The 9,380-nt window shown below is 37.4% G+C and overlaps 1 non-coding gene across 1 annotated transcript; it reads right to left on the reverse strand.

Annotated features, from left to right (window-relative positions):
* Positions 1–8,560: 8,560 nt before the first annotated feature.
* LOC114498204 lies at positions 8,561–8,664 on the reverse strand. Its single transcript, XR_003684652.1, has one exon. It is a non-coding gene; the product is annotated as a U6 spliceosomal RNA (small nuclear RNA).
* Positions 8,665–9,380: the final 716 nt, after the last annotated feature.

Genomic DNA, 9,380 nt, shown 5'->3' on the forward strand with positions numbered 1-9,380 from the left:
TGCTTTTCCCAAACAACTATGACCTTTTCACATAAATTTCCTGGTTGAGTCAAGAACTCAGGGCCACTGGATGATGCTGCAGGGAGAGCTGGATTCTCTTGTGTCTGCTACTGCTTTCTTGATTTGCTGTGGGGTGATCTGTGGTATCTACTAAGTTACAATGATCTGTGACCTTGGTTAACCAAAAAGACAGTAAGTGCACTTCCAAAGGTTTAAAACATCACTTGAAATGTGAGTTCCAATTGCAATTACTGCTTCCTTTTCATTCCTTTCTTCCTTAAGGAACCCTTGTTATTTTACAACCCATTCTCACCCCTCTCCCCACACCAACACCTTTTGGAGTTTCTAAGTAGGCATTCACTTTTATATTCTGAATATATACTTCTTTCCTTTATCTAGAATGTGACTATTTATAGATCCAACACAAGAAGCTAACTGATCACTGGGGTCAGATAAAATTACTCTTACACTATTACAAAGAACACACTGACTATAATCCTTGCCGTAACGGAGTTTACACTAGTGTGGAAAGGCAAAGAACAAATAAACCAATAAAATTTATACTGTGCCAGATGGTGATAATAGCTATAGAAAAAACAGCAGAGAAGGATGATAATAAGAGGAGTGAGTGATGCTATTTCATTAAAGTTCTTCTTAAGCAAAGGGCCATGAGGAGAATTCTGAATGGAGTAATAGTGAATGGAGAGCACAGATGGACTTGTCCTATTTGAGGAATAGCAAGAAGGCCAGTGTGCTGAGAGCAGTAATCAAAAGAGCAAAGCCATAAGATGAGGATCAAGAGAAGCCAGATGACCTCTGATGTCTGACCTACCAGTTGATACCTTTACAGTAATCTCATTGCCTATTTTGAAGAGGTTCATTAACCCATGCACCCTCCTATCCATCCATCCATCCATCCACTTTTCACAGTACCTTTCTCTATACCAAGAAAAAAATATGATAGTAAGGGCCCTGGCTGGTGTGGCTCAGTGGATTGAACACAGGCTGCGAACCAAATGGTCATGGGTTTGATTCCCAATCAGGGCACATGCCTGGGTTTCGGGCCAAATCCACAATGGGGGCCACATGAGAGGCAACCACACATTGATGTTTTTCTCCTTCTCTGTCTCTCTCCTTTCCCCTCTCTCTAAAAATAAATAAAACCTTATAAAAATGTTTAAACAGCAAGTTTATAACCACCTTTAGCCTGAATGGACTACCACCTAAGCCTCAGGTCCTAAAATACTTGACCTTAAAAAATAAAATGATACTAAGGGAGAAGAAGGAAAGTAAAGGGAAGAAAAACATTTTAAAAGACATATAGAGCAGGAAGAAAGAAAGAACAAGATGATGAAATGAGAGAAATACTGAACCTGGATTCAGAATGTACTTTCTTTTTCAGATCCATCACTCCCTGGATATATGGGCCAGAGACATATTTATTGAGGTAACATCAGTTAATAACATTATATGAATTTCAGATGTGCAACAGTATAATGATGTTTGTTTACTCTACTGTGTGCTCACTGCCAAAAGTCTAGTTTCCTTCCATTACCATATGTTGACCCCCTTTACCCAATTCACCTCTCCACCCCCTCTCTTCCTCCAGTAACCGTCATTCTGTGGCCTATCTATGAGTTTTTTATGTTAGTTTGTCTGTCCATGGATGGATGAATGGATAAAGAAAATGTGATATAGCTGTAATGAAATACTACTCATAAAAAACATGCACTATAGTCATTTGTGACAACATGGTGGATCTTGAGGATATTATGCTAAGTCAAATAACTCAGACCGAAAAGGACAAAAATCTTATCATTGCACTCATATGTGGAATATAAAAAAGTAAACACACCAAACAAAACAAAAACTCATGATACATCCTGCTGTATGGTTCTGTGCATTATTTTCTTTTATCTTACAATAACTCTGTACACGACTGGACCACAGTCTTTGTTCTTATTCGTGTTTAAGTGAGATGGGGTTTTTAAAAATCTCAGAAGAGGAATGTTGGTCAATAGTTTTTCTAGCTTCACAGTTATGGAACTTTCTCTTATTAATATGAAGTCTTCAAATATATGATCTACTATCTGTGATCTACCTTCTCTGTTCTCCTTGTTTAATTTTATCTGGATCTTTTCTTTCATTTGATCCTGTTGTCTCCATCCTGCTCAGTTTACTTTCTACTCCCAGAAGATTCTCTTGGAGGCCGATCTTTGTCCTACAAGGGAGCTTTAGTTGTTTTATTTCCTATTTTCCTAAGGCATAAATTGACCTGCATAGTCTGAAGTGCTGCCGTCACTTAGCACTCACCACAATTTGGAGCCCATGAAGCCAGTACCTATTTTGGTATTGTTCTAACCATGGCCCACTGAGCTTTCCGGAAAGGACTCTTTCATTTTGGGTTTTTGAGCAATTCAGTGTCTGAGTCCTGCAGTTCTCCCAGCGGTCAGAAATCCCTTTGTCTACTCTGCTTCCTCCCACACAGTTGCCAGTACCTATGGGAGGCTTGCGATAGCCAGCCTCAATGCCCCAAATGCCCCAAATTTTAGGGTTTATAGAGATATTTTTTTGTTTAGTTTTGATGTAGATTTTGGCTGGATGTTTTGTTATTAGTCTCCTTTTCCGTTTTTTTTTTTTTTTTTTAAGGGGAATTTGGAAAGTCAAAAACTGTGCTGTATACCTACAATCTTCCTTTGAACTCTTCCCCAAATTTCCTTGTAATAGGTTTAAAAGTTGGCCTTTATGTATGTAGTTATTTACTCCACCTGACTTTTATTTTGCTGTAGGCTATCAGATTTAAGTTCTTTTTTTCATTTATATAATTTCCCCCACATATATGCATCTTTTCTTCCTCTGAGCTGTGGACCAAACCTCTCACAAATTTCATAAAACCTTGGTTCTGTTATGAGACCTGTACTCTATAGTTCTATTCTTATACAAAGATTACTCTGTTTTAATTGCCACAGTAGTTACATTTATTGATAACTTGGTACTGTAAGTCTTCCCCACACCTTTTTTGAGGTTCTAGAGCTTTTCATTTCTTCACTGATATTTTTTTTTTTTTTTAATTTTATTTTAATCATTGTTCAAGTACAGTTTTCTCCCTTTTACTCCCAATCCAGCCCACCCATTACCCATTACCACCCTCCCCCTAGTTTTTGTACATGTGTCCTTTAAATTTGTTCCTGTGAACCCTTCCCATTGTCCCCTGAAATTCCCTCTTCTCTCCCCTGTGGTCACTGTCAGCCTGTCCTCTATTTCAGTGTCTTTGGTTATATTTTGCTTGTTTCTTTGTTTTGTTGTTTAGGTTCCTGTTAAAGGTGAGATCATATGGTATTTGTCTTTCACTGCCTGGCTTGTTTCGCTTAGCATAATGCTTTCCAGCTCCATCCAAGCTGTTGCAAAGGGTAGGAGCTCCTTCTTTCTTTCTGCTGCATAGAATTCCATTGTGTAAGTGTACCATAGTTTTTTGATCCATTCATTTACTGATGGGCATCTTGGTTGCTTCCAGCATCTAGCTATTGTAAATTGTGCTGCTATGAACATTGGGATGCATAGGTTCTTTTGAATTGGTGTTTTAGTATTCTTAGGATAGAGTCCCAGCAGTGGAATTCCTGGGTCAAAAGGCAGATCCATTTTGAGTTTTCTGAGGAAAACTAAAGCAGTTCCATACTGCTTTCCATAGTGGTTGTACCAGTCTGCAGTCCCACCAATAGTGCACTAGGGACCCCTTTTCTCTACAACCTCTCCAACACTTGTTGTTTGTTGCTTTGTTTATCATGGCCATTCTGTCTGGTGTGAAGTGGTATCTCATTGTGGTTTTAATTTGCATCTCTCTGATAGCTAGCGATATTGAACATCGTTTCATGTGTCTTTGGATTTTCTGTATGTCCTCCTTGGAGAAGTGTCTGTTCAAGTCCTTTGCCCATTTTTAAATTGGATTCCTTGTCTTCTTAGAGTGCAGTCTTGTAAGTTCTTTATATATTTTGGAGATTAAACCCTTGTCTGAGGTATCGTTGGCAAATATGTTTTCCCATACAGTTGGTTCTCTTTTAATTTTGATACTGTTTTCTTTAGCTGTGCTGAAGCTTTTAATTTTGATGAGGTCCCATTTGTTTATTCTTTCCTTTATGTCCCTTGCTCTAGGGGACAAGTTAGTTAAAAAAGTTTCTGCGTGAAATACCTGAGATTTTCCTACCTACGTTCTCCTCTAGGACTTGAATGGTGTCACATTTTATATTTAAGTCTTTTATCCACCTTGAATTTATTTTTGTATATGGTGTAAGTTGGTGCTCAAGTTTCATTTTTTTGCACGTGGCTGTCCAGTTCTCCCAACACCATTTGTTGAAGAGGCTATTTTTACTCCATTTTATGTTGCTGCCTCCTTTGTCAAATATTAATTGACCATAGAGACTTGGGTTTATTTCTGGGCTCTCTGTTCTGTTCCATTGGTCTATGTGCCTGTTTTTATGCCAGTACCAGGCTGTTTTGATTACAGTGGCCTTGTAGTATAGTTTAGTGTCAGGTATTGTGATCCCTCCTACTTTACTCTTCTTTCTCAAAACTGCAGCAGCTATTTGGGGTTGTTTATGATTCCATATAAATTTTTGAAGTGTTTGTTCTATGTCTGTGAAATATGCTATTGGTACTTTAATAGGAATTGCGTTGAATGTGTAAATTGCTTTGGGTAGTATGGACATTTCGATGATATTAATTCTTCCCATCCATATATTTCCATTTGTTTGTGTCTTCCTTGATTTCTTTCCTGAGTGTTCTGTAGTTTTCTGAATACAGGTCTTTTACCTCTTTGGTTAGGTTTATTCCTAGATATTTTATTTTTCTTTTTGCTATTTCAAATGGGATTTTTTCCTTGATTTCTGCTTCTGCTGTGTCATTGTTGGTGTACAGAAATGCTTTTGATTTCTGGACATTGACTTTGTATCCCACTGTTTTGCCAAATTCATTTATTAGGTCAAGCAGTTTTTTGGTGGAATCCATAGGATTTTCTATGTGCACTATCATGTCATCTGCAAACAGTGACAATTTTGTTTCCTCCTTTCCGATTTGGATGCCTTTTATTTCTTTTTCCTGTCTGATCGCTGTGGCTAAAACTTCCAGTACTATATTGAATAGAAGTGGTGAAAGTGGTGAAAGTGGACAGCCTTGTCTTGTTCCTGATCTTAGTGGAAAAGATTTTAATTTTTGCCCATTGAGTATGATGTTGGCTGTAGGTCTCTCATATATGGCGTTTATTATGTTGAGGAATGCTCCCTCTATTCCCACTTTGCAGAGTGTTTTTATCATAAATGGGTGCTGTACTTTATCAAATGCTTTTTCTGCATCTATTGATATGATCATGTGGTTTTTGTCTTTGCTTTTGTTTATGTGATGTATTACATTTACTGATTTGCGAATATTGAACTATCCTAGCATCCTGGAATGAATTCCACTTGGTCATGGTGTATGATCTTTTTAATGTATTGTTGGACATGGTTTGCCAGTATTTTGTTGAGGATTTTAGCGTCAATGTTCATCAGTGATATTGGCCTGAAGTTTTCTTTCTTTGTTGTGTCTTTATCTGGTTTTGGAATTAGGATGATGTTGGCCTCATAGAAAGAGTTTGGGAGTCTCCCATCTTTTTGGATTTTTTGGAATAGTCTGTGAAGGATAGGGGTTAACTTTTCCTTAAATGCTTTGTAGAATTCTCCTGTGAAACCATCTGGCCCAGGGCTTTTGTGTGTTGGGAGTTTTTTGATTACTGCTTCAATTTCTTTTGTTGTTATTGGTCTCTTCAGGCTTTCTGCTTTTTCATTGAATTTTGGAAGATTATATTTTTCTAGAAATTTGTCCATTTCACCTAGGTTTTCAAATTTCTTGGCATACAGCTCTTTGTAGTAATTTCTTACAATCCTTTGTATTTCTGTGGTATCTGTTGTAATCTCTCCTCTTTCATTTCTGATTGTGTTTGTTTGCATCTTCTCTCTTTTTGTCTTGATGAGTCTGCTTAAAGGCTTGTCGATTATGTTTATCTTTTCAAAGAACCAGCTCTTGGATTCATTGATCCTTAGAATTGTGCTTTTAGTCTCTATGTCATTTAATTCTGCTCTGATCTTGGTTATTTCCTTCCTTCTGCTTGCTCTGGGCTGCCTTTGTTGTTGTTCCTCAAGTTCTTGTAGACGTAGGGTTAGGTTGTTTGTTTGGAATGTTTCTAACTTTTTAGGTGGGCCAGTATCACTATGACCTTCCCTCTCAGGACTGCCTTGGCTGTGTCCCATAAGTTTTGGGTTGTTGTGAGTTCGTTTTCATTTGTTTCCAGAAACCTTTTGATTTCTTCCCTAATATCATTCTTGACCCATTCATTGTTTAATAGCATGCTATTTAATCTCCATGATTTTGGGTGTTTTGGGTTTTTTTCCTTGGGGCTGGTTTCTAGCTTCAGTCACCTGTGGTCTGAGAAAATGCTTGGTATGATTTAAATTTTTTTGAAATTCTTGAGGCTTGTTTTGTGTCCTATCATGTGGTCAATCTTTGAAAACTTTCCGTGTACATTTGAAAAGAATGTGTATTTAGCTTTTTTTGGGATGGAGAGCTCTGTTTATATCAGTGAAATCCATTTCATCAAGAGTATTGTTCAATGCCACAATATGTTTGTTGATATTTTGTTTGGAAGATCTGTCCATTTTTGATAGTGGGGTGTTAAAATCCCCCACTATAATTGTTTTGCTGTCCATATCTTTCTTGAAGTCCTCTAAGATTTTCTTTATGTATTTGGGTGCTCCTATGTTGGGTGCATATATATTTACAATATTTATGTCTTCTTGGTGGATTCTTCCCTTGAGTATTATGAAGTGACCTTCTGGGTCTCTCTTTATGGACCTTTTTTGGAAGTCTATTTTGTCTGATATGAGTATTGCTACCCTGCCTTTTTTTTTTGCTGTCCATTTGCTTGGAAGATTTGTTTCCAGCCTTTCACTTTCAGCCTGTGCAGGTCTTTTATCCTGAGGTGGGTCTCTTGTAGGCAGTATATATATGGGTCATTTTTTCTTATCCATTCAGGTATTCTGTGTCGTTTGATTGGAGCATTTAATCCATTTACATTTAAGGTTATTATTGATAGGTACTTATTCATTGTCTTTTATGTACGTGTGTTCCTCTCTCTCTCTTTTTCCTTCCCTTCCTTAAAGCAGTCCCTTTAGAATCTCTTGCAGAGCTGGTTTGGTCGAGGTGTATTCTTTTAGACTTCTTTTGTCTGGGAAGCTTCTTATTTGGCCTTCTATCTTGATTGAGAGCCTTGCTGGATAAAGGAGCCTTGGTTGCAGACCTCTGGTTCTTATTACTTGGAGTATTTCTTGCCATTCTCTTCTGGTTTGAAGTGTTTCCATTGAGAAGTCAGCTGTTAGCCTTATTGGGGCTCCCTTGTATGTTACTTCCTGTTTCTCCATTGCTGCCTTTAAGATTCTCTCTTTGTCTTGAAATTTTGCCATTTTAATTATGATGTGTCTTGAGGTGGGCCTCTTTGAGTTCCTCTTGATTGGGACTCTCTGTGTTTTCTGGATTTGTGTGACTTTTTCTCTCGTCAAATTAGGGAAGTTTTCCTTCATTACTTTTTCAACTAGGTTTTCGATCCCTTGCTCTCCTTCTTCTCCTTCTGGTATCCCTATTATACAGATATTATTACATTTCATGTTGTCTTGCATTTCTCTTAATCCCTCTTCATCCTTTCTGAGTCTTTTCCTTTTCATGCTCTTTCGGGTGTTGTTTTCTACTTTGTCCTCTAGCTCACTAATCCGATCTTCTGCTTCATCGATCCTGCTTTTCATTCCTTCTATTGTGTTCCTCAGTTCAGAAATGGCATTCTTCATTTCCTCTTGGCCCTTGTTGAGAGTTTCTGTTTCCTTTTTCATGTTTATACAGTTTGCAATGAGATTGTTGTAGGTTCCCTCTAGTTTCTGATAGCTCATTGTCAGTTCATTGAAATTCCTGATAATCATTGTTTTGAACTCAATATCTGATAGTTGAGTTGCCTCTATTTCATTTAGCATTTTTCCTGAGGCTTCCTCCTTTCCCTTCATTTGGGGATTGTTTCTTTGTTTTCTCATTGTTCGTGGGTTTCTTCTTGTTAGCCTCTGTTTCTTAAATTGATCTGTTCTGGTTCCCTGTACTTATGGTGTGAACTTCTGTGGTAGAATACTTGTGAGATTCAGTGGTGTAGTCTCCTTCGTGTATCCTGCTGTTCACAACTTCCCCCTACTCTTTTTTGTGATCAGTTGGAGGAGTAAGGCAAAATGGGTTAAGACAGCAAGACAGTATACTATGATATTTACATTAGCAGCCAGTAGAGAAGAGATGGGTTATCCTTTGGCTCCTTATAGTGTTAACCGTGATCCTCCACCCCACTATCCACGTTTTAGAAAGGATGGAAAGAAGGCAAGACTCTTATTGGAGATGAAAGGATTGTTAGTTGGATCTAGCAAGCTGTGAGGCTGTGGGAGGTCAGATTCTAAGGTAAGGTTGGAATAAAGATTAGTAAATAGGAGTAGTGTGTAAAAGAATAGAGAAAAATATGGAATGCTTCACAAATTTGCATGTCATCCTTGTGCAGGGGCCATGCTAATCTCTGTATCATTCCAATTTTAGTATATGTGCTGCCGAAGCGAGCGCTAAAACATATGAATTCCTCTTACCTATGCATATAGTATATCACCATTTATTCATGGATCTTATATATATTAAAGTGGATTATAATAGCTTTCTGAACTCTCGTTAGTTTTCACAGATTCACTGTAGAGTCTCTTATGTGCTCTTTGTAGATAATATCATCTTCAAAGAATAATTTTTTCTTTGTTTTCCAAAACTCTCTCTCTCTCTCTCTCTCTCTCTATCTATCTATCTATCTCCATTCTGGCTACAGCTTCCATTTCAAAGTTTAGTAGTGGTAGTGTGAAGAGCATTCTTATCTTCCAACTGTTACTAACTTTTACCGTAAAGCTTGATACTTATTCTATATTTTTGGAAATATTTTTTATCATGTTAACAATACTTTCCCCCTAGATTCCTGAGACTCTTATTTTGGGTAAGTATTGAATTTTATTGAGGGCCCTTCTTAAACATTTTAGCATTTTGTATCATGTTTTTCATTTTATTTTAACCTGCTAATGTGATAAATATATTAAGAGCTTTTCCCCACAAGCATCACTGGGTTTAATCTACCTTGCTTGTGATATATATTATGATCTAAATGCTACATAACATGAACTCAGGAAGAATTCTTTGGCAATTGGTTCCTTTCTTTCACAAATGTTCTCAAACAGGGGTGGAATGAAGTGCTTATCTTCTTGGAGGAATAGGTGGTATTGAAGGAAAGGTGAGAAAAAAAT

The sequence above is a fragment of the Phyllostomus discolor genome, chromosome 5, assembly GCF_004126475.2.
Source record: "Phyllostomus discolor isolate MPI-MPIP mPhyDis1 chromosome 5, mPhyDis1.pri.v3, whole genome shotgun sequence".
Lineage (NCBI taxonomy): Eukaryota > Metazoa > Chordata > Mammalia > Chiroptera > Phyllostomidae > Phyllostomus > Phyllostomus discolor.